Source organism: Triturus cristatus, chromosome 3_1, assembly GCF_964204655.1.
Source record: "Triturus cristatus chromosome 3_1, aTriCri1.1, whole genome shotgun sequence".
Classification (NCBI taxonomy): domain Eukaryota; kingdom Metazoa; phylum Chordata; class Amphibia; order Caudata; family Salamandridae; genus Triturus; species Triturus cristatus.
This window is the reverse complement of record NC_140583.1, coordinates 687,413,153-687,434,798: the sequence shown is the minus strand read 5'-3', so window position 1 is coordinate 687,434,798 and position 21,646 is coordinate 687,413,153. Positions and strand designations below refer to the sequence as shown.

General features: G+C 46.1%; 1 protein-coding gene across 2 annotated transcripts in view; it reads left to right on the top strand.

Moving 5' to 3' along the window:
* The window catches only part of GAL (galanin and GMAP prepropeptide), a 168,870-nt gene that overhangs the window by 79,130 nt on the left and 68,094 nt on the right, over window positions 1-21,646 (top strand). The gene's annotated exons all lie outside the window — the stretch shown is intronic.

Sequence of the window (21,646 nt, the reverse complement as noted above, 5' to 3'; positions counted from 1 at the left end):
CTATCTATCTATCTATCTATCTATCTATCTATCTAAATATATATATATATATATATATATATATATATATATATACACAGTGCTTCACGCTACATGTAAATCTTCCAAAGACGAGAAGGCAGACCCAGATTCAGTGCATAGAACAGGTTTATTCAAAGAACGCCCGCACCTCCACCATGACGGGTTTCAGCCTCCTCCGAGGCCTTGATCACATGACGCGTTTCAGAACAATTTTTTCATTTTTAAAGTGACAGTGCAAAACAATCTCACGTGCATCATAGACATAGAAGGTACAATTAATGTGCGAATGATAATGAACCAGATAACTGAGAGCATTCATAAAAATCATGTCACCTGTGAGACTACAATAAATATGTGCAAAATCGGCAACATATATAAATATATAAATATTCATGAAGTCATAAATATTCAAAGCAGAGGCATGACGGAAATAAATAAATAACTTATTAAATCAATCAATCAATCAATCAGAGTACTTGTAATGCGCGCTACTTACCAATGATGGTCTCAAGGCGCTGGGGGGGGGGTGCCGCTACTGCTCGAAGAGCCAGGTCTTGAGGAGTCTTCTGAAGGTGAGTAGGTCTTGGGTCTGCCGTAGGTGGGTAGGAAGGGTGTTCCAGGTCTTGGCGGTGAGGTAGGAGAAGGATCTGCTGCCGGAGGTCGTTCGTTGGATGCGGGGGACAGCGGCGAGGGCGAAGCTGGCGGAGTGGAGCCGGCGGGTTGGGGTGTAGAAGCTGACTCTGCTGTTCAGGTAGGCTGGTCCGGTGTTGTGGAGTGCTTTGTGTGCGTGGGTGAGGAGCTTGAAGGTGATTCTCTTGTCGACGTGGAGCCAGTGTAGGTCTCTCAGGTGGGGCGTGATGTGGCTGCGGCGGGGGACGTTGACGATCAGTCGGGCGGAGGCGTTTTGGATGCGTTGTAGTCGTCGTAGGTGTTTGGCTGGGATTCCTGCGTAGAGTGCGTTGCCGTAGTCCAGTCTGCTGCTGACGAGGGCCTGTGGCACCGTTCTTCTTGTTTCGGTCGGGATCCACTTGTAGATCCTGCGGAGCATGCGGAGGGTGTTGTAGCAGAAGGAGGAGATGGTGTTGACCTGTTTAGACATGGTGAGGGAGGAGTCGAGGATGAATCCCAGGTTGCGTGCATGGTCGGTGGGTGTCGGTGCTGTTCCCAGTGTGGTCGGCCACCAGGAGTCGTCCCAGGCTGAGGGGGTGGGTCCGAGGATGAGGACCTCCGTCTTGTCCGAGTTCAGCTTCAGACGGCTGCTCCTCGTCCAGTCCAAATTAAGATGTTATTGCACAGACAGTACTAAAAACATTGGTTAAAAAATTACATAAAAGAAGATTATATATAAATATATAACATTTCTTATTAATTAGAGACCATCAAGACCCTTCTAAAAAATCTGTCATGAACCCTGTTAAATAATGATAGTACATCTGTTCATGCTTGCTACACTTAAGTTTGAAGCTGAATTGCACATATGCTCTGTTGGTTAACTATCATAAATTCAGAAATACTGCCCCAGTGGGCCAATGATCATGAATAACCATTCTGATAAACAATGCTAGTGCTCAAAAAAATATTTTAAAACATGCTCTAACCCTCTTTGAATCACGGCCGTCATTCAAAGATGTGAGATGAAAATATTTTTTAAAAGAAAAGAATTTTCGTTATAGTGTCAGTGAAGCGGTGCTGATGCCAGCTAAAAGATACTGGATGTGGGAACAGGGTTATAGGCAGGTGAAAAAATCCTCACCAATATTCAGACCATGGGGTGTTTTGCTGTTAAGCTCGAAAATATATGTAGTTTCAAGTTTCCTAAGGAGATATTCGCGATTGCCACCCCTTCTAAGGGGCAAGACAGTGTCCACAGCAAAGTACTTCATGAATTGTACGTTGCTGTCATGATGTTTCTGGAAATGTCTTGCCACTGGATAGGTGGCATCTTGTTGTTTATAGCCCTCATGTGCTGGAGTATCCGTTTGTGGACCTGCAGCTTCGTACTTCCCACATAGCGCAGGCCACACAGACACTCCAGCATGTATACTGCAAATTCAGTTTTGCAGTTGAGGGACTTGGTGATGGCAACAGGTTTTGGTTTGAAAGGAGTGGTATATGTTTTGATGTTAACACCCTGTTTACAGGCTTTGCAAGTGGCACACTTATAAAAGCCAGTCCTGCAGCTCAGCCAATTCTTTGGCAAAGTCACCTCTGGACTGCTTTTTACCAGAGCGTTTCTCATGGAGCGAGCTTTCCTATAGGAAATACTTGGAGTAGCTGTTAAACAACTACCTAGTACTGGGTCATTGAGCACCAGTGGCCAGTTTTTACTCACTATTTTGCGCAAGGATTGATGTTGATGATTAAATGTTAACACTAATCTGGTTGGCTGTCGCGCAGTTTTATTAGTCTGAGACACCTCAGTCGCTTTAGATGTTAGTGCCGCTGAACGCTGTAATTTGTTAGCTTTGTCCATGGCCATCTTAACCACCTCCTCTGAATACCCCCTGGCCAAGAACCTTTCCTTATTCTAGTTCTGCGCCTGCTTACAATCATTGTCTGTGCTGCATATTCTTCTGATCCTTAACATCTCCCCATAGGGGATGCTGTTGATCAGATGACTCGGATGGTGACTAGAAGCATGCAGCACAGTGTTACCAGCAGATGGCTTCCTGTGGAGACGAGTTTCCAATTTATTGTTATCTACATAAATCTCGACTTCAAGGAACACTTTGCTCACTTTACTCATCTGGGATGAGAACTGTAGATTCAAGCTATTGTTGTTGAGTTCTGATACAAATACATGTGCATCACTTTCATTACCTCTCCAAACTAAAAACAAATCATCAATGTATCTATACCAGCAGAGTACATGGTTGCCAAGTGTTTCACTGTGCATTGCCATGAGTTTCCGCTCCTCCCACATGCCCATGTGCAAACAGGCATAACTGGGAAAAAAGCAGGCCCCCATGGCAACGCCCCTGACCTGCTGGAATATTTGATTGAGTAAGAGGAAAAAGTTATTCTCCAGGCATATGGAAATCATATCTAATAACATCCTATTGTGTGAATGATATTGTATGGGTCTTTTGTTCAAATAGAATTCAACCGCCTTGATGCCATCACAATTATGTATACTCGTGTACAGTGAGGTAACATCAAGTGCTATAAGTATAGAGTCATCTTCCCAATTTACACTCTGTATTTTTTGTAGGAAATCCCCCGTGCCCTGGATGTATGATGGGAGCTTCCTGTTATATTCCTGCAGGAAGAAATCCACATATTTGGATGCATTTTCCAGTTGACTTCCCAGGGCCGATATAATGGGCCTTCCCGGCGGTTTATGCATGTTTTTGTGTATTTTGGGGATGAAATAAATTGCAGGTATGACGGGATAGTCTACTTTAAAAATTTATATATACATATTTTATTGCACAAAGGACGCAGCACTCCAGGGTAGAGTTTTAAGAGATTTAATCGCACCTCTCAACCAACACGTTTCAGCTTACATCAACCGTGATCAATTGATAAATTGAATTCAGGGCCAGGATCTGGCCCCTACATTTTGCACCTGCTGCTGAGCGCATTGAACCTTTGGGATCCCTTTGTGGCTGATATATATATATATAATATAATATGGCTGCTGCATCCATTTGGTGGTCCGCGCTCTTTCTTTGTGCCCTGGAAACTGGCAAATCGAGAAGGAGTTTGGTTGGATGTATATGTATATATATAAAATGTTAACATTTTAAACTAAACTAAGACAGACATTCAACAGTTATAGTTAGCAGCACAAACTATAACTGCTTATTACCTCACATATGGCATCCTTCCTGACATGTTCTATGTCAATTTTTATGACATCAGTGATGACATCTCAAATGACACTGATGCCATCATCCAAACTTCACTTTCACACATATTGCTCTAAAAATTAGTATAACAGTAGAGGCCTGACAGAAAGCACAAAATAGCTCAGGAGAAAATCACACATTACTACTGCCACCACACAAGCAATTCAATCAGATTTTGAAAACAAGCATTATATGCAACATTGAGCTTATAGCATACACTTTACAGATAGCATAGATCAAATTAATAATCGAGATACATTAATCAATCAATCAATCAGGGGTTTATATAGCACGCTACTCACCCGGGAGGGTCTCAAGGCGCTTGGGAGGGGGGGAGATGGCTCCGGATCAGTCTAAGAGCCAGGTCTTGAGGTAGTTCCTGAACGTGCGCAGGGTCGGGGAGCGTCTGATGTTCACCGGGAGCTCGTTCCAGGTCTTGGCCGCGATGTAGGAGAAGGCTCTTCCTCAGGTTTTGTTTCTGCAGATGCGGGGGACCTCTGCCAGGGCGAGGTCGGTAGAGTGGAGGTTTCTCTTGTGTGCGTGGAAGGAGACTCTCTTGTTGAGATATTTGGGTCCGATGTTGTTGATGATTTTATAGGCGTGGGTGAGGAGTTTGAAAATCACTCTCTTTTCTGTCAGTGGGAGCCAGTGGAGGCCGCATAGGTGTTGGGTCTTGTGCTTGCGCCGCAGAGTTCTGAGGACGAGTCTGGCTGTGGTGTTCTGGATGGTTTGGAGCCTGTGTAGAAGAGCTCTGTTGATTCCGGTGTAGAGGGAGTTGCCGTAGTCAAGTCTGCTGGTTATGAGTGTGTGGGTAACGGTCCTTCTGCAGTCGGAGGGGATCCATTTGAAGGTCTTACGGAGGATGCGAAGGCAGTTGAAACTGGTGGAGGCGACGGCGTTGATCTGGCGGTTCATGGAGAGGGAGGAGTCGAGGATGATGCCGAGGTTTCGAGCGTGGTCGGTGGGGGTGGGTGGGCTCCCGAGGGCGAACGGCCACCAAGTGTTGTCCCAGTCGGTGGAGCAGGGTCCGAGGCTGAGGGCCTCGGTCTTCTCTGAGTTGAGCTTCAGACAGCTGTCCTTCATCCAGGCTGCCACCTTTTTCATTCCTTCCTGGAAGCAGAGTCTGGTGTCTTAGGGATTGAGTGAAGTCTTTAATATCTATTCAATTGTTGAAATAGAGCCAATATAGTGAATGCCAGTTCAAAGACAAATACCCTAGCATGGACAGCTTTTATCTGTATCAAACTCTTGACACTTACCAAACCTACATTGAGATATTAAGTTGATATGAGACAAAAAGTAGGTACTGTAAACTGTTTTCTTCTTTATGGAGACAGTGCAACTCATGAGAAATGCACAGGACTATTAAAAAAATACTAATAACAGTGTGCACTCTATGCAAAAGTCGCAAAAAATCACTATTTGTTAGAAATAACCACATTCTGAAGGTGTTAAAAAACATAATACCTGCATCTTTCATGCTATGGAGAAAACTCTGAAGCAAAACAAGCACACTTACATAGGTTAGTACCTGGTGCACACAGTCTTTTATGTTAAACTGTGTTGCTGAGACGATTCATTCTAATAGCTCGAGGCAGCTTACAAAAGTTAGTATCTACTACATGGAATCTTTATCCTGTAGGAGCTTTTTCTGTAGATACAAAAAATGTGTCTGTTATGTTATTTATACTTATAGAGCGCACGGTTACCCTGGGGTGTCCTGGCGCTAAGTACTGGTTACCTGGAGGGGCTGATCGCATGCTACTGGGAAAAGAGCCATGTCTTCAAGCCCCTACGGAAAGAGAGGCATAATAAGCACAAACCAACTGTCTCCTGCACACAGAATTACTTTTGAGTAAAAAATAGCTTCTTTTTCAGTCTTTTAACCACCTTATTCGGCCAAATAGTCTTCAGTTTTCTGTTATATCATAGCAGGCTAGGTGGCAAGATAGTCTCAGCAAAGCAGCATATCTATAAATTACATTTCACAAAGCCTAGCTCGAGCAGAGTTATCTTGTGCTGCTGAATTACACAACTGTTCAGGTGCTTGCCCATCCTTCCAACCAGAATACACTGTGCCTAAAGAGGTAGTTATTGCTGAACAGCACAGTAATCCTGCTTGTGTTAGCAGTGCTCTTTTTTGCTGCTTATAGAAGCAGCTAACTATTTCCTCAGATACAAGTTTGCATTTTCTGCCTAAAAGAAGACAAAATACCAAAACAGATAAAAGTGACATACTGATCAATAATTTATAATAGTGATACAGCACTATACTGCCTAAGCTTTGCTACAATTTACATCCACAATCACAGATTTATATATAGTGCACAAGTAACTTGTTCTTCCTTTTTCCTGAAAAATTCCACAACCTCAACCACTCTGTTTTCATATTTTCCCAATTAAATTATAACACGCCCTGAACTCTGCTTCCATAACAGTTTACAAAGTAATAGTTTCATCTTTGCACACACTCACCGCAGTGTTTCACACTAGAAATAGCAATATTACCACTCAAACATCTCATAGGGCTAAAGTAGATGTACAGTGAGTATCATAAAACAATAGGGCTTGTATTACCACATTCCACAATCTTTCTTTTATAGTTTGAAAACACTGCTTCCTTTACTTACAAGTACATACAGTTTGAACACTTCATTTTGTAACACAATCTGCAATACATGTTGATGTCTCTCTACATTCTAATGTCTACCTCTCAAAAACTATATTGAGAAATCTACGCTTACAAAAGCAGCTTTTCACTCAGTAAACAATGTGTAGAAAACTTTATCAGCATTTTTACACTTACTGACTTTCGTGTGATCATAACATTGTAGGGAAATAGTAGTATAAGGGTAGCAGCAGCTTCTCCACTAAAAACCCTCTTTTGGATAATGGGTGTGCATACTGGAGTGTGAGAAGGGATTACCCTGTGAAGTGACCGGCCTCTGCGCTGAGACCCCTCTCTTACATAACGGGTGTACATAGTAGGGTATGTTGTGGGAGTGGCCTCTCCTATCAGACCTCTCTCTCAGATAACGGGTATGCTTAGTAGTCAGTGGGGAGAAAATGATCTCTTCTTTCAGACCTCTATCTCATATGCCGGGTATGCATAGTAAGGTGTGTGGATGGACTTGCGTTTCCTTTCAGAGCTCTCTCTCAGATGAGCGGGGTGCATAGTAGTGTGTGGGGAATAACAGGCCACTCCTTTCACACCGATCTCTTAGATGACAGTTATGTGTAGTAGTGTGGTGGAAGAACTTAGCAAAAAAACTTTTTTCCACTAAATAAGGTGGTATGTGCATTGTTTGGCTTCTTGTGCATTCTATTGCTGTACATTTTGTGTTTTGAGTATGGCAATCATGTAGAGAAGAGCCAACTCTAGACTTTCTGAAGGTGAGATGGTTGTCTATGGATCTTATGTTTGGTGGTAATGAGCTCCATAATTTAGGTGCTTGGACAGAGAAAGATGTTCCACCCATGTGTTTCTCTTGTAATCTGGAATTTTGAGATGGGCAGCAGGCTGGAGCCCAGGTTCCTTTGTTTTATGTATTTGGTGATTTTATTCCTTATGAAAATTGGTCCTTTGCCATGTTGACCTTCTGGCTGTCAATGTAGGGCCCTCAAGACACGAGAGATATGCCCTTGTGGCTTTACATGCAAGAGTAGTTTGCCTGTAGATTGCTGAATTCTCTTTAATCGTTTCAGAGTCGATTGAGGTGATCTATGGAATGGGCCATTAGCACAATCAAATTTATATAGTATAAAGGGGACGGTGACTCTGACTTTGTGTGAAAATCTTAGGTGGGGGACAATGTATCAGAGGATTTTCATAGTGATAAAGCATGATCTTGCTACCATATACACTTGGTCATTCATTAATATCATGTAGTCCATGTTAATTCCAAAGTTTCTTACCTCTTTGAATACCTTAGTTGGTGGTGCCAGATCATCAGGCTGAGGGTAGGTCATACATTTTTTCAGCTGCCACAGGTGAGTATTTCAGTTTTTGGACATATTGGGGCATATTCACAAGGAACTATCGCCGAATCAATGGCACTTTATCGCAGCCAAAGTTGCGATAAATCTATCACCCCATTCACGAGCTGGTGTTAACAGCCCACAGCACCAGTTTACCCGTGATAGCAGCCACAAAAAACATCGCCACAGAGGCCCCCCGCAACTATCGCTAATAAGATGCAGAGTGGGCGTTCCCGTGCCAAAAGCCGCGACAACATCACACCTCAACATTCTCAACGACCAGACAGAACTGCGATAAAAAAACACAAAACAGGCGATAAGGCGTGTTAGCACCAGGAAATCTACACCTGCTCTGACCTGGTGTAAAGTCGGACAGCAGCCTGCACAACAAAAGGGAGCACAGCCCAGGGCCACATCGGAAGGGCAACAGATGCCATGGAGCCACCCATCATGCGGCCAGGACACCCAAGAGGGCCACAACACCCACCGACACCACCCCCTGGCACCCCCGACCAAAGACATGCCACATCAGCTACACCTAAACATGCCCAAAATAATCCGCCTGACGCCACGCAATCACATTCACTTTCGAAGCAACAAATGAAACTTTATTAAAGTGAACACTGAAATTAAATGAAGGCACATGGCTGCTCCCCTCAGGACAATCCGTAGGTCCCAGCCTGCAAGACAAAAAACATGATGAGAAGGTGTGTCCTGCGCACATCAAAGGACAGAGAGAGAGCAAAGGGGAGAGAGAGTAAGAGAGGGGAAGAGAGAGTGAGAGAAGAAGAAAGGGGGAGAGAGAGAGAAGAAGAGAGGGGGCGAGACAGAGAGAGAGAGAAGAAGAGAGGGAGAGAGAGAAGAAGAGAGGAGGAGAGAGAGAGAGAAGAAGAGAGAGAGAGAAAGAAGAAGAAAGGGGCGAGAGAGAGAGAAGAAGAGAGGGGGAGTGAGCAAGAGAAGAAGAGAGGGAGAGAGAGAGAGAGTGCTGTCCCTGCGCACCCAGGCCACGCTGCTCACCTGCTGCCACCGGTGTGTCTCTAACCATGTGCCGGTATGTATCACAGTTCATCCAGGTCACACATCTGAGTCAATGCCATCAGCTGAAACAGAGTCCAGATACATGACTGGCACAGTACACACACCTGCACAAGACAACATCGCCTGCCCGTCCATGCACACCCAGGCCTCACTGGTCACCTTCCGCCACCGGCGCGTAGACAGGAGGTCCCACCACGTGCCGCTGCAAGCCACAAGCCCAGGGCCTGTGGATATGGCACCCTCCACACCATGCAACCATGCTCCACAGGCCAACAGGTCTCACGTTTGGTCTTAGGTCTTGATTACTCCATGGCAGAGGACATACCAGTGCACTCGGCACCATCGCAGGCTGCACACCCGCTCAGCCCAATGGGTGCCACCAACCCTGGGATACCGGAAGCGACGCCAAGTGGCGGTTGGCCCGCGCTGCCCGCTGGCTCTGGCCTACACTGCGGTCCAGCAGGGCACAATAAACCTGAGCTGTCCAGACCGCCGGTACGGGGCATTATCGCAGGCTGCACACCCGCTCAGCAGCTTTAGGTGCCACTGACTCAGTGCACCCAAAGTCACCGTCCCTTGGCGTGGTGCCTGTGCCGTCCTCAAGACCTCGAATGCCACTAACCCTGTGTGACCCCAATCTGTGCCACGTGGCGGTAGGCCTGTGCCGTGCACCAGGCCTCGGATGCCACCAACCCTGTGCGCAGCAACTCATAGGCCCTTTAGGGATGAGAAGCGTGGAGCGGCCGTCATTCACTCACCAACGGAAGAGGGCACTGTGACATCATCAGCCCCTTATGTCGGCGGAGTCACATGGCCAGTTACGCCTGTGCCGGATGGGTGTGGTGTGTGTGCAAACCTGCCCTCAGGGAGTGGCTGTGCCATGCTGACGACTAGACCAGTGACCTGCACACCACCAGTGAGTACGCCTGCGATGGGTAGCAATGATGGCCCCCCCTCGGTGCGTCATCGGAGTCGTCTGGCCTGCCGGACCAGCGCAGGGCTTGCCAAAATGACTCATGGGCTCAGGGCGTGGTCCTGTCCATGTCCGGACAAGGAAGTGTCTGATGCCTGTGTCCCTGTTGTAGTGTTCACGGGACCAGATACACAAAATGCAATGTCGCACCCTCTGACTCGCATCCCACAGGATGAACATCATTGACGCAAGGGAAGGCACTGTCCCCACATTCATCCACACATCCATACCTGAATGATGTAAGACATGACTCAGCAGTGCGTCACTGGATGTTTATTTGCACATCCAGTGCAGTTATGCAGCTGGAGTGGTACAGGGCAATGCCGAGCACACTACACAATTTGGGCCCGTGGAGGGCCAGCCAGAGTCCATCCAGGGATGACATGTACTGCGGAAGAGGAAGGGTACAGTCAGCAGTCTGTCCGCCGTGTCATTGATCATCAAACAGGATGTGGCAGTCCATGTCGCTGTCCAAGGTGAGTGCATCGGAATGTATTGGGGGTCAGTGGAAGGTCATGAGGCCATGTGCGGCACCAAGCAGAAACAGGCCAGGTGGTGGAGATGAATGCTAGAGCCTCCTGATCACAAACCCATCCATGTCCTCATCCCCGGATGTGTGCCCTGCCCCCCCTGTGGGTGTTGCAGTACCACCTGCGGCACTGTGTGCCACTGGCACATCAGGGGCCTGAGTGGATACGTCTGCCTCACTGTGAGGCACTGACACACCAGAGGGCGGGGATGTGGATGATGTGGGGGCAGCATTTATCAGCGCCACGCCTTGTGGCGGCATTGCCATGATGGAGGTCTGCAGGGCATGATGGATCCCAGCTACATTTCGATGATGTGCAGCGGTGGCTGCCATCCTTTCCGCCTCCATATGCACCATGTCCTCTATGAGCCTCCACATGTGTGCCAGCTCATGGCTGGTATCGCTGGAGCCACTCTGAGCGGACAGCTGTTCTGCTCTCCGAGCCTTGACTCTAGCGATGTCAGTCAGGGCTCATTGGAGACCATGGGGTGGACATAGACACCCAAGGATGGGGTCGAGTTTGGCAGCTATGAGTTCGAACCCCACCCGCACCTGCTCAGCCATCTCCCTCTGGCCCTCCAGCACAGAGCGTTGGAAGGCCATTTGTTGTTCATGGGGGACTTGGAAGGGGCTGTGGGTGCCTCCTGCCGGGTGGTTTGGGTGGTGGGTTGGGTCTCCTCGATGTAGCCCGGCTGCCCTGATCCTGGAGGTGAGTCGCGGATTAGGTCAATAATGTCTAGGAGGGCTTGTGCATCGATGCTGGCGTTGTCCTCCTCGTCATCAGTGAAGAGTGGCTGGGACTGCTCTGCAGGAGGTGTTGATGATGCCCCTGCAATGTGAAGTGAAGATGGTGTATTACAATGTGTTCACATGCATGTAGCCGCATGGTACAGGTTGGCATTCTGACAGCATGGCATTGTACATTGTGACAGTCTGTGGGTCTGTGCGAGGAGCCAGGGTCATTGTGAGTGTGTACTGTGCCCTGCTTGATTGTGGATGTGTGCCATCGTGCCCATCTACACCCGTCCCCCCAGTACCTGGTGTTCACTCACCCTGCTGCGGTTGTGTTGTGTCCTGTCGAGCAGTGTCCGGTCCCCCGACTCCGGCCACAGTATCCACACTGATGACTGTCGACACCAGCTCCTCCATGTCATCCAACACGAGCTGTGGCACTGGGCCCCCACCTCCGGTCTGCATTGCTGCCTTCTGGTTGGCGGAGAGTTTCTCCTTCGTCTTCCGCTTGATGTCATTCCATCGCCTCTTGACCTCATCCATTGTCCACTTGTGCTCTCCAACGGCATTCCCCTTGTCGACGATGTCCCACCATATTCCAGTTTTGGTGCCCCATGACATGTTGGAGGTGACGAAGAGTTCTTGATGGTGTTCCATCACCTCTGTGACTATGATCCTGTTCGCCTGCGGACTGAACTTTGTCTTCCTCGTCTTCTTGTCCTTGACCTTACATGTCCCAGATGTCCCGGGCTGGTCGTCTGGGGTGCTTGAGGGGTTGCACTCGTCCTCTGTGCCTGCTCCGGCTGCCTCCATGGTGCTTGGGTGTAGGTCAGTTTGGGTGTGGGTGTATTTTCTACTTTTATGGTGATTTGTTTGGCCTGCCAGGTGTGTGTTGCAGGCCTGGCGCTGCTTATCGCTGATTTCCTCATCGCGCTTTGGCCCATCGCGTGTTTTTTGATATTGTGGTTTGTGGTTTTATCTCCTTGGTGGTGGTTGTATCGTGGACATTGTCCTCAGTGTTGGCGTACTATCGCATGGTACCGCCTTGTTGTGAATTCCACGATGACACGGGGTTATTTTCCCGCGATGAGCTGCAATATTGGAAGTTGTGTTACGCTACTCTTGCGGTTGTTATCACACGTTCTTGTGAATATACCCCATTGAGTTTGAGGTGGCTGCATTCATCCATTGACCAATGGCTCAAATGTAAGTGAAGATTTTGGAGTTTCTGAAGTCTCTCAAGCTTTCCAGTTTAATAAGTATTTGCATGTCATCTGCATTGTTACAGTAGGAGAACTGAAACTCATTGATAGTTTCTAGCACGGACTTCACGTAGATATTGAAAAGCATGGGTGAGATGATAGAGCCTTGAGGGACTCCTGCTTTTATGATGTAGGGTTAGGATGAGAAAGGAGGAACATGGATAACATTTGTTCTATTTTGTAAGTAGGATGTGATCCAATCGAGAGCGGTACCCTCTATGTCAGCTTTGTGAGTCTTTGGATTAGAAGTTCATGACCAGCTGGGTCCAAAGCAGCTGAAAGGTCCAACAGAAGCAATGCTGCAACCCCATTTTGGTCTACTGTGTTCTTATGGTCATCCCAGTTAGTGATTAGGGCACATTCAGTGCCTCTTCCTGGACAGAATCCTGTTTGGAAGTTGGGAAGTACGAAGTTATCTTCAATGAATTGTGATTTCTGGGCTAAGGCTGCTCTTTTTATCCATTTGCCCAGGAATTGTCTGTTTGCAATAGGACTGTTGTTATTGGGGCCTTGAGTTCAAGGTTTGTTTTCTTTAATGCTTACTGTATAATTAACTTTCTTCAAGTCTTCTGCAAATAAGTCTGTTGTTGAGGAGGAATAGATGAGTGTTCTAACTGGTTTGGTGACAGAGGTTGTTAAAAGGGTATTTTTGAGTATTTGTGGTGGACAAGGGTCACGGGAGCAGCTGGCTGGTCTGCTTGCTTTGACAAAGTCCCCAAATTCATTTTCTGACAGTTGTTTGAGGGAATGCATAGGTTGTGTTAACCTTCCCCTATAATGGATTTTTGACTGGTGCTTATGGTTTTCTTTTTGTTTAAATAGGAGTCCAATATGTCTGCATTGGTTGTGTAATGAAATGGCAGTTTGCCAGAAAATTGTTGCGAAACAGAAGGGGTTCCTTCTGTGCATTTAGGTTTTTGAAATACTGTGAAATTTTTATACCATTCTTTATTTACACATTTTGCATGGTGAATTCCATTTGAATAGTAGTTGTATTTATGCTTTTTTGGTTGTTGACTTGTACAGTCTGTTATGTTTATGCAGGCCTAGTTTTTCTTGAGTGTTGTTGTTTTTAACACAAGGAGATGATGGACGGAGCACTGAAACCTTTCAGACACTCACCCCCAGTCAGAGATCTGGGTTGAATCCATTATCATTCTTTAGCTCACTTTGCCACCTCAATTCATACACAGCCATATGCAAATCAGTCTTGACCCTGTGCCTCATGGTAACAGTCAAGCCCGAACTGCCAAGCCAAGTCTTCCCTGAACTGGAAACAAGCATCCTGGGACCGGTTTATGGGTAACACCCTTCATCAGTCAGGCTAGCTTGAATCAAGTGGCAAAGTGAGTAAGGGACCCACGTCTGGGTATACCCTTCCAACTTAGGGTGAACAAAGCAAACACTGAAACTTTTCAGACACTCACCCCCAGTCACAGATCTGAGTTGAATCCATCATCATTCTTTCGCTCACTTTGCCACCTCAGTTCATCACAGCTATATGCAAATCAGTCTTGACCCTGTGCCTCATGGGAACAGTCCAGCCCGAACTGCCAAGCCAGGTCTTCCCTGAACTGGAAACAAGCATCCTGGGACCAATTTATGGGTAACACCCTTCATCAGCCAAGCTAGCTTGAATCTAATGGCAAAGTGAGCAAGGGACCCATGTCTGGGCATACCCTGCCAACTTAGGGCGAACAAAACAAACACAAGGAGATGACGGACGGAGCGCTGAAACTTTTCAGACACTCACCCGCAGTCACAGATCTGGGTTGAATCCATCATCATTCTTTAGCTTACTTTGCAACCTCAGTTCATACCCATCTATATGCAAATCAATCTTGACCCTGTGCCTCATGGGAACAGTCGAGCCTGGCAGTTCAGGCTGGACTGTTCCCATTGGGCGCAGGGTCAAGACTGATTTGCATATGGCTGGGTCCTAACTTGAACGGCATGGTGAACAAAAAAACGATTGATTTAGGCCCAGATCTCTGTACTGGGGTGAATGTATGACATTGTTCTGCATTCTGTCCATCAAGTGTTGTTTTTGCTGTTGCTTTTTTGAGTCAGGTGTATGGAAGCTTTTCAATTTATTGTTTTATCTGTCATAGTTCAGCATTCATTCAAGGAGCTTGTTTTCTTTTTCTTGTTTTGATGATTGTGATGGTATTAAAATATCAAAAGCTATTTGGAACCACTCACATAATTTTTAAACTGAATTTATTGTGTCCAAATCTTTGTTGGATGTTAGTTGTTTTTCTAGGCCCTCAACATTCAGTCTGTATGTATGTAGTTGCAGGCAATGTGGGCATAGGTGTGATGGGTGGTGGTGTGTTGTGTGGGAAGTCTACCAGGTTATGGTCTGACCACATGAATGAAATAATCCCTTGGATGGTAACTAGGAATAGATTGGCAAAAATGACATCTAGGATGTGTCTGGTGAAGTGTATAAGTAAGTAAACATTTTCTATAGCGCAAATGCCAAGGCATCTTAGCACTACACATTTCTGCTAAAAGAATAAAAGAAGAAATAGGAATCTAGACTACAGAGAGCAAATTAAAAAAACATGTTTTTAATAGTTTTCTAAAGGAAGATAGGCTGAGTTTGGGGACTGGGCATGTTAGATTTGTCAAAAAAAATGTTCAGGTCTGGAAGGATGGATAGGTTTGAATATAGTGTAACAAGGTTTGTAACGGTGTCTAGAAATATGTCTGGGAATGTTCCATTCTGTAAAGAAGGAGGAAATACAGAAGAAAGTTGGTGTAGGATTGCATCTGGCAAAGAGGGCCTCACAACCTTGTATGGAAACATCCTCAGCTTTGGTAAGATTTGTTGCTGTGTGGTAGTTCATTCAAATTCAAAATTCTTTATTCAGCCAAATAAAAATAGACCATAAAAGTACATAGTAACAAATACAGTCCACAATATTGAAATAATAATAAAGTTGACATTATTTTTAAACGGATAAAAATATGATAACAGCAGTGCACTTTAGATCGCTGAGTTTATCATATGACAGGGATAAAAACTCATGATATAGACACAAAGCACGTAAAGAAAAACACAGTTATCAAGCAAAATAGGAGAACATGTTGGAGGATCAGTGCAAGAAAGTTTGCCATCCATAGTTTTTGGGCCTGAATGGCTGCTTTCAGAAAAGCACACACGCAATAAGAAATTTTGTGTGAGTTTAAAATCTGTATAAGGAGCAGGGCTACTCTACGCTGTCAAAAACCTAACTCACGTAAGAAAGGGTGAATAAAGTGCTTGCGTGCTAGTCTATAAAAATTGAGGAAAAACATGAAATGCAAAAGTGATTGCGCAGATTGATTATCACAGGGGTAGGTCGGGGCTGTGTTATCAGCGGAGTCAGGGGGATTTCTAAAAAACAATGACCAGTAAATAGATCCTGTCCTAAAAAGGAAAAGTAGAGCTCTCTCCCATCTTGTGAGGTCTAAGGACAGATACACAGGCTGCATGCCTGGTAATAAGGATCTGTAATAAGTCAAAACTGTAGGTTTTACAAACTAATTTTCCATTATTTGGACTTCGTTGTACTCCGAGTACGCTGCAATCACCTCTGCCTTTGCAGTTTTTGGAATACGGTTGGGTTTGGGAAACCAGGCGGGTAAACCCAGGGTTCCTAAGGTGTTCCGGATATAACTTAGCCAGGGGGTAGAAAAGGCCTTTTCGTGAGCAAGGCAGTCAAGTATAATGTCTCTGCAAAGTTTTGCTGCTGGATTCGTCCAAACGCTGACCCACAGTAAAAGTGGTGCCATGCATACTTTATCTGACATATAATCCTGGTTTAATTTTGAAATAAAACTTGAAGTGGTAGGTGGTAAACACAGTAGCTGCAGAAAATAGAGATTTTCCTCAGACTGTAGCCCAGTGCAATTGTTAAAACCCCAGACACCCGCTTCATAAGTGGCTGCACTAGTACACTGAAAATTGTATACCTTCAAGGGAGGAAGAACAGTCCCTCTAGACTCTGTTCTTGACAGGTTACAAGCAGTCCCTGCAAAGTTTAAGGCTGGCCTACACCAGGTAGGGGTTCCAAGACCCTGAAGAGCTAAAAGTTAGACCTAAGTAACATAAGTTGTCCACAGCAGCTAGGTCTTACCCAATAGGTCACATTTTATTCAGCCTTATTTTCCCTGGTCCTCAGGACATGATGTGCGATTTTGTGTAGTTTGTTTTCAGATTCAAATTTGACATTAAAGAGGCAAGCACCTCCACCTCTAGAATCCTCAGTGCGTTCGGAATGAGGGCAAACAGCACCCCATCATCAGCGTGGAGTAGCACAGGGGTTCAAGAGCATGCTATTCTAGGGTCGTTTGAGGGGCGGGAGGCTAAATGGACCGTTAGTCCATTTATATATAAAATGAATAACAAAGGGGCCAATATGCATTCCTGCCACACTCCACTCCTCAGGAGGAAGGCAGCAGAAAGCTCACCATAAGAATTTAAGCGCACTCTAGCCGATAAGTCTAAGTGTAGTAGGAATAAAATAATGATAAGTGAGGGTTCCACTCCTTGATCCAGCAACATTGTCCATAACTTGGTTCTGTCCACTGAATCAAAGGCATTGGACAGGTCCATAAAAGCAAGATAAATAGGGGATCACCTGGCATTGGTATTCTTAGAAAATATCAACGCCAGGTTCAGACATTGTTCATTAGTGCCTAATTTAGAGTGGAAACCATGTACGCCGCCTAGTTCACTAGGCGGTTATTGATGACTCTACCAATAATAGTTTCTCCTATTTTGTGAGTAACTAAAGATTGCTCTGCTATTGCCCGATTGGTACCTAGTTCTGCTGATGCTACCCTAGAGGAACCTGTCCTCTGTATTAGGGACGTTTGCACTATTTCTGACCTTTATGTCGCTGACGTATGAAGAGAGGTGTTTCCGAAGCTGCTGCCCCATCTTGTAAAAAAAAGGGTCATTTGAATGCCAGTGCATTACATTCCCAGGCCAGTCAGAAGCTTTTCTTTGACCCTAAGCAGAACTAATTGATAGACCCTGACCCAGAGACCCTGGTTTCAATCACAGCTTCCCAGCTTGACTAAACTATGTGATACACGGTCATTTCCTTCCCACTGCTTCCTTGTCACTGATCATCACATTTGAGAGCAACTTGAAATAGTTAGTTCAGGATGTGCGCAATACCTCTCTTGTATGTGGTTTAATAGACCATAATGTTGCTCCATTTATGCCAACAGTAAAGACCTTGTATAGCAGGCATTCGACAACCAGCTTTCCTCTTGGGTCACTAATAAACTTTTCATCAGGGGAGAAGGGAAAATAATGTGATATCCATCAAGGATTTGAATTGTACAATGTCTAGTTAGGAAACCTGGTTTCAATCCCCATTTTGAAGCTTGACCAAACAGCGTGACCCTACGAAATTACTTTACTCCACTGTGCCTCATTTTCCATGATCCCCACATTGAAGAGCACCTTGAAGTAGTTTGTGTTACACACTCTACAACAACCTCTATTGCAACAAGACAACTGACATTTTCCTTTTGATTACTTAATAATATTGTCACAGCAGAAAAAAGTGTGGTTTACTAATCTTAAAAAAGGCCTCTCAGACCAGTGGTATAATCTAAGGTGCTAAAATTAAACAATCCAAAGTACATTTTTAGTTTAAAAGTTCATGCCTTACCTTAAAATAAAGTGCCAGTCACTACCTTTTGCAAAAGAGCTGGAGGTCCAGCTGAACTGATAGCTGCTCCCTTAAACCTCCAAAGCGCTGCTTGTCCAGATAGTATGCAATATAGATGGGGTTGGGTAGAACTATGAGACCTGGCGGTCAGTGCCTGACTATAACTGCCCTATTGTTGCTTGCAGAAAAGCAAAAGATGCTTGGGTGTTGGGCGTGTAGTGCACAGTATAAAGGTCTATGCACTCCCACTGCCACACACATACAATTCTGATTGAGGCTCGGCAGCAGGTGCATGGTCTGTTTCATAGAGCAGGCTGTGATTATAGCGAGTCATTCTGGGAAACATGCAGCATACTTACCATCTCATCAAAAGCCTGATGCGAGCCTGCCCCATTGTTCCTGACCCCTCGGAGGCTCATGAATATGCCCTATGAAGCACGATTGTTTCACAATATCTTATGTGAGATACTGTATTCCTGGGGAAGATAAGTGAGCACAAAGGGGCAATATTCAAGCATGTTGGATATGGCCCTTCTTAGGTGGATTTCCCTAAAACCTTTTGCTTTTTGTCCTCCTTGTTTTTGCCAACTCTCTTTTCATGACCTTAGCACTCTGAGCACTTTCCCACTGTACTACAGCAGGAAAGTGTGTATGTCCTTCCTACACATTCCAGGAAAAGGTGCTTACTTGATTGGTTTAGATGTCGTACCTATGAGTGCCCGGTAAAAAGATACAGCACATACCCTGGGCGGGTATTGCACTGGCTAGCAGTGGGACGCAGCACTGATTGTACCACCTACCAGAAAAGCCTGTCAAACATGCATCATGCCCATGTTGGCCTTTCTCACTCATTTGCCAACCCTAAGGGGCCATTCTCTACCACCAGTGTAGCCCTAGGGTAAGTCTTGAGGGGTGAATCTCTGGGTAGATGAGTCGCCAGGTAGGTATACCTCCATGTTCGCTGGTCGAGTCTGGAAGAACCACCATGTGGGTTTTCCCTACCTAGGGGGTTGGCTCTCCCTATGTGACACCTCACTGGTTTTGCTGATTCTCTTGTTGTGGCATTAGGGCCTGGTCCACTTTCCAAAGGTAAATGCTGTGTTCAGGTGCATGCACCCTTCCCACCCATGTTAGGAAGTGGTGCTTATCTGATGTTTGTAAAACAGGTCACGGGCCTGCCATTGCAGGCCGGTGTGCACACTGGTGCCAATGATGTGCTAACATATGTGTCCAGCCTGCCATTGCAGGCCGATATGCACACTTGCATCAATGATGTTCTTCAATATGCGTCCAGCTTGCCATTGCAGGCCAGTGGGCGCCCTTGCACCTATGGTGTTTCTAAACATATGTCCATCCTGCCATTGCAGGTCTGTGTGTGTGTACTTGCGTTTCTACTCAGGCTGGGCTTTCTAAATCACTAGCCATCCTAAGAGGACATTTCACTACCACTAGAGCACCCCGAGGGTACGTCTTAAGGGTTGAAGCGAGTGGAAGGTGAAAGGCCGGGCAGGTACACATGTGTGCTCCCTGCCCAGGTAGTGAGCAATACCCATGTGTGATTTCATGACCTATGAGGTTTGCTCTTCCCAGAGGTTAACATGGGGAAATTGTTAAAATTACTTTAGGCTGCAATAGTGGATTGCAGTGGAGCAGACTCACCATGTTTCGTATCATTGGATTAACAATGACAAACTCATTTCCTGTGGTAAAAGTGGTTTTGTCATTACTAACTTAAAAATGCCTCTCTGAGAAAGTGGGCATTTCTCTGCTCTAAAACTCTTTGTTTGCCTTTTAGCTTGAATCCAGTCCACAATGAAGGCTGGGGGAGCACAGATGGGCATTTCCCAGCAACAGCTATGTAAGACTGGGCATAGAACTGGAATGGCAGTCCTCTGCTAATTGAGGGCCTGGCTGGATAGATTGGAGGAAGAGGTTATGACACTTGGCCTCTGGGAGCCATATCATGGCTCCACCAAAGATAAAGATCTGCATTCTACGGACTCCTGACAGATAGAAATGACATTTCAGGGAGACATCCGTGTTTCCAAGTGATACCCTCTGAACTACCCCCACTTCAAAGACACACTACAGTAGAACTACTGATGCCATACTTCAGCATGGCAGAAATACACTTGTGGGGACGTGGGACTAGAGAACCTGGAACTGGGTGGTGTACACTGCCAGAAGAATCTGTTGTGCACAAGGAGGATCACTTCCATTGAAAATGACCGTGCGCCCTTCCTCAATAGTGGCTGGCCTGGGCTGACTACCTGCTGCTGTGTGGCACCCTGAAGTGTGCTCTCCAAGGGCTTTTTGGCTTGCCCCTTGTTCTTTCGGAGGTCTCAGGAACATAAAGGATCTCCTCGAGGGACCCACACCATCTACTTGTGACACCTAGATAGCGGTGCCCTCTTAAGTGCCCAAATCATCTGCTGTATCCCAACTAAACCAGGGCATAGTTCGCGTAGTCGCGCTACACTACGCAAAGTGCACTTTGCACTACAGCGCGCTATGCGTAGCTATGCAAACTGTGTAGTGCGGTAGGGGAATGCTTGTCCGTACTGTGCAATCATTGTGAACGGCATCATGCACAGTGCAAGCGCTCGTTTTCTGCTGCTCGAGTAGATTTGTACTCGAGCGGCAGCTTTCTCAACGCGGACTGGTAGTTTCTCATCACGAGCGGTCGGGAGCATACGCAACTACTCGCAATGAGAAACCTGACCTGCCCGAGTTTAGAATCTCACCAGGAGGTTTATTTTGCATGCTCATGATCGGCAACTTGATGTTGCCAATCGCGAACGAGGAAAAAGTCTCGCCGGGATGTTGATTTGGCTCGCTCGCGGTCGCCAACTTGACGTTGAGGACCGCGAGTGAGCAAAAAATGCCCGCTACGCTACTCGTTTTTGCACTGTGCTACATGCGATTCGCGTAGCGCGTATTTGCGCTCGCTACGCATACTCTGCGAGCGTAGCATAGTTTTCTGCCCAGGGTTAATCCCAACTAGTAGGGCAGCAGGAGATTGGAACTAAGAATTGTGCCTGGAGACCGGATTCACCTGTGCCGAGCCCCAGAAGTCTTGCCTGCATCCATGGCGTGGGCACCTGCATTATGGGAATATCGGCACGCATAAGTGTCTTGTTGGTGAGCGGATTCACCAGTTGCAGGCTCCAGTGTGGACTGCTTCATCAATCGTGCCACATCTCTTGCATGCAACATGCCAACTGCATGCTCATTGCGTGGGGTGTCCAATTCACAGGTTGTGAAACACCAGAGGTGGGGCGTAACCATATCAGTACCTCATTCTACCTCGTGAGGAATTGCTAAACTTGCACCAGTGTGTGTTACCAGAATTGCCTGGTGCGACCAGTGTCAGTGCACCCTAGGCTTTGTGCTTCATTTCCAGGGAGGTATTGACTTTGTGACTCTTTGTAGTGTGTGACCAAAATTGTCTAGCGCAGCCCATATTAACGCACACGAGATGTTGTGCCTCATTTCTGGGGAATTTGCAAATCTTCATTGTGTGTGACAGGAATAGTCTGGTATGACCCGTATCAATGTGCACCAGATGTTGTGTCTGGATTGCCTGG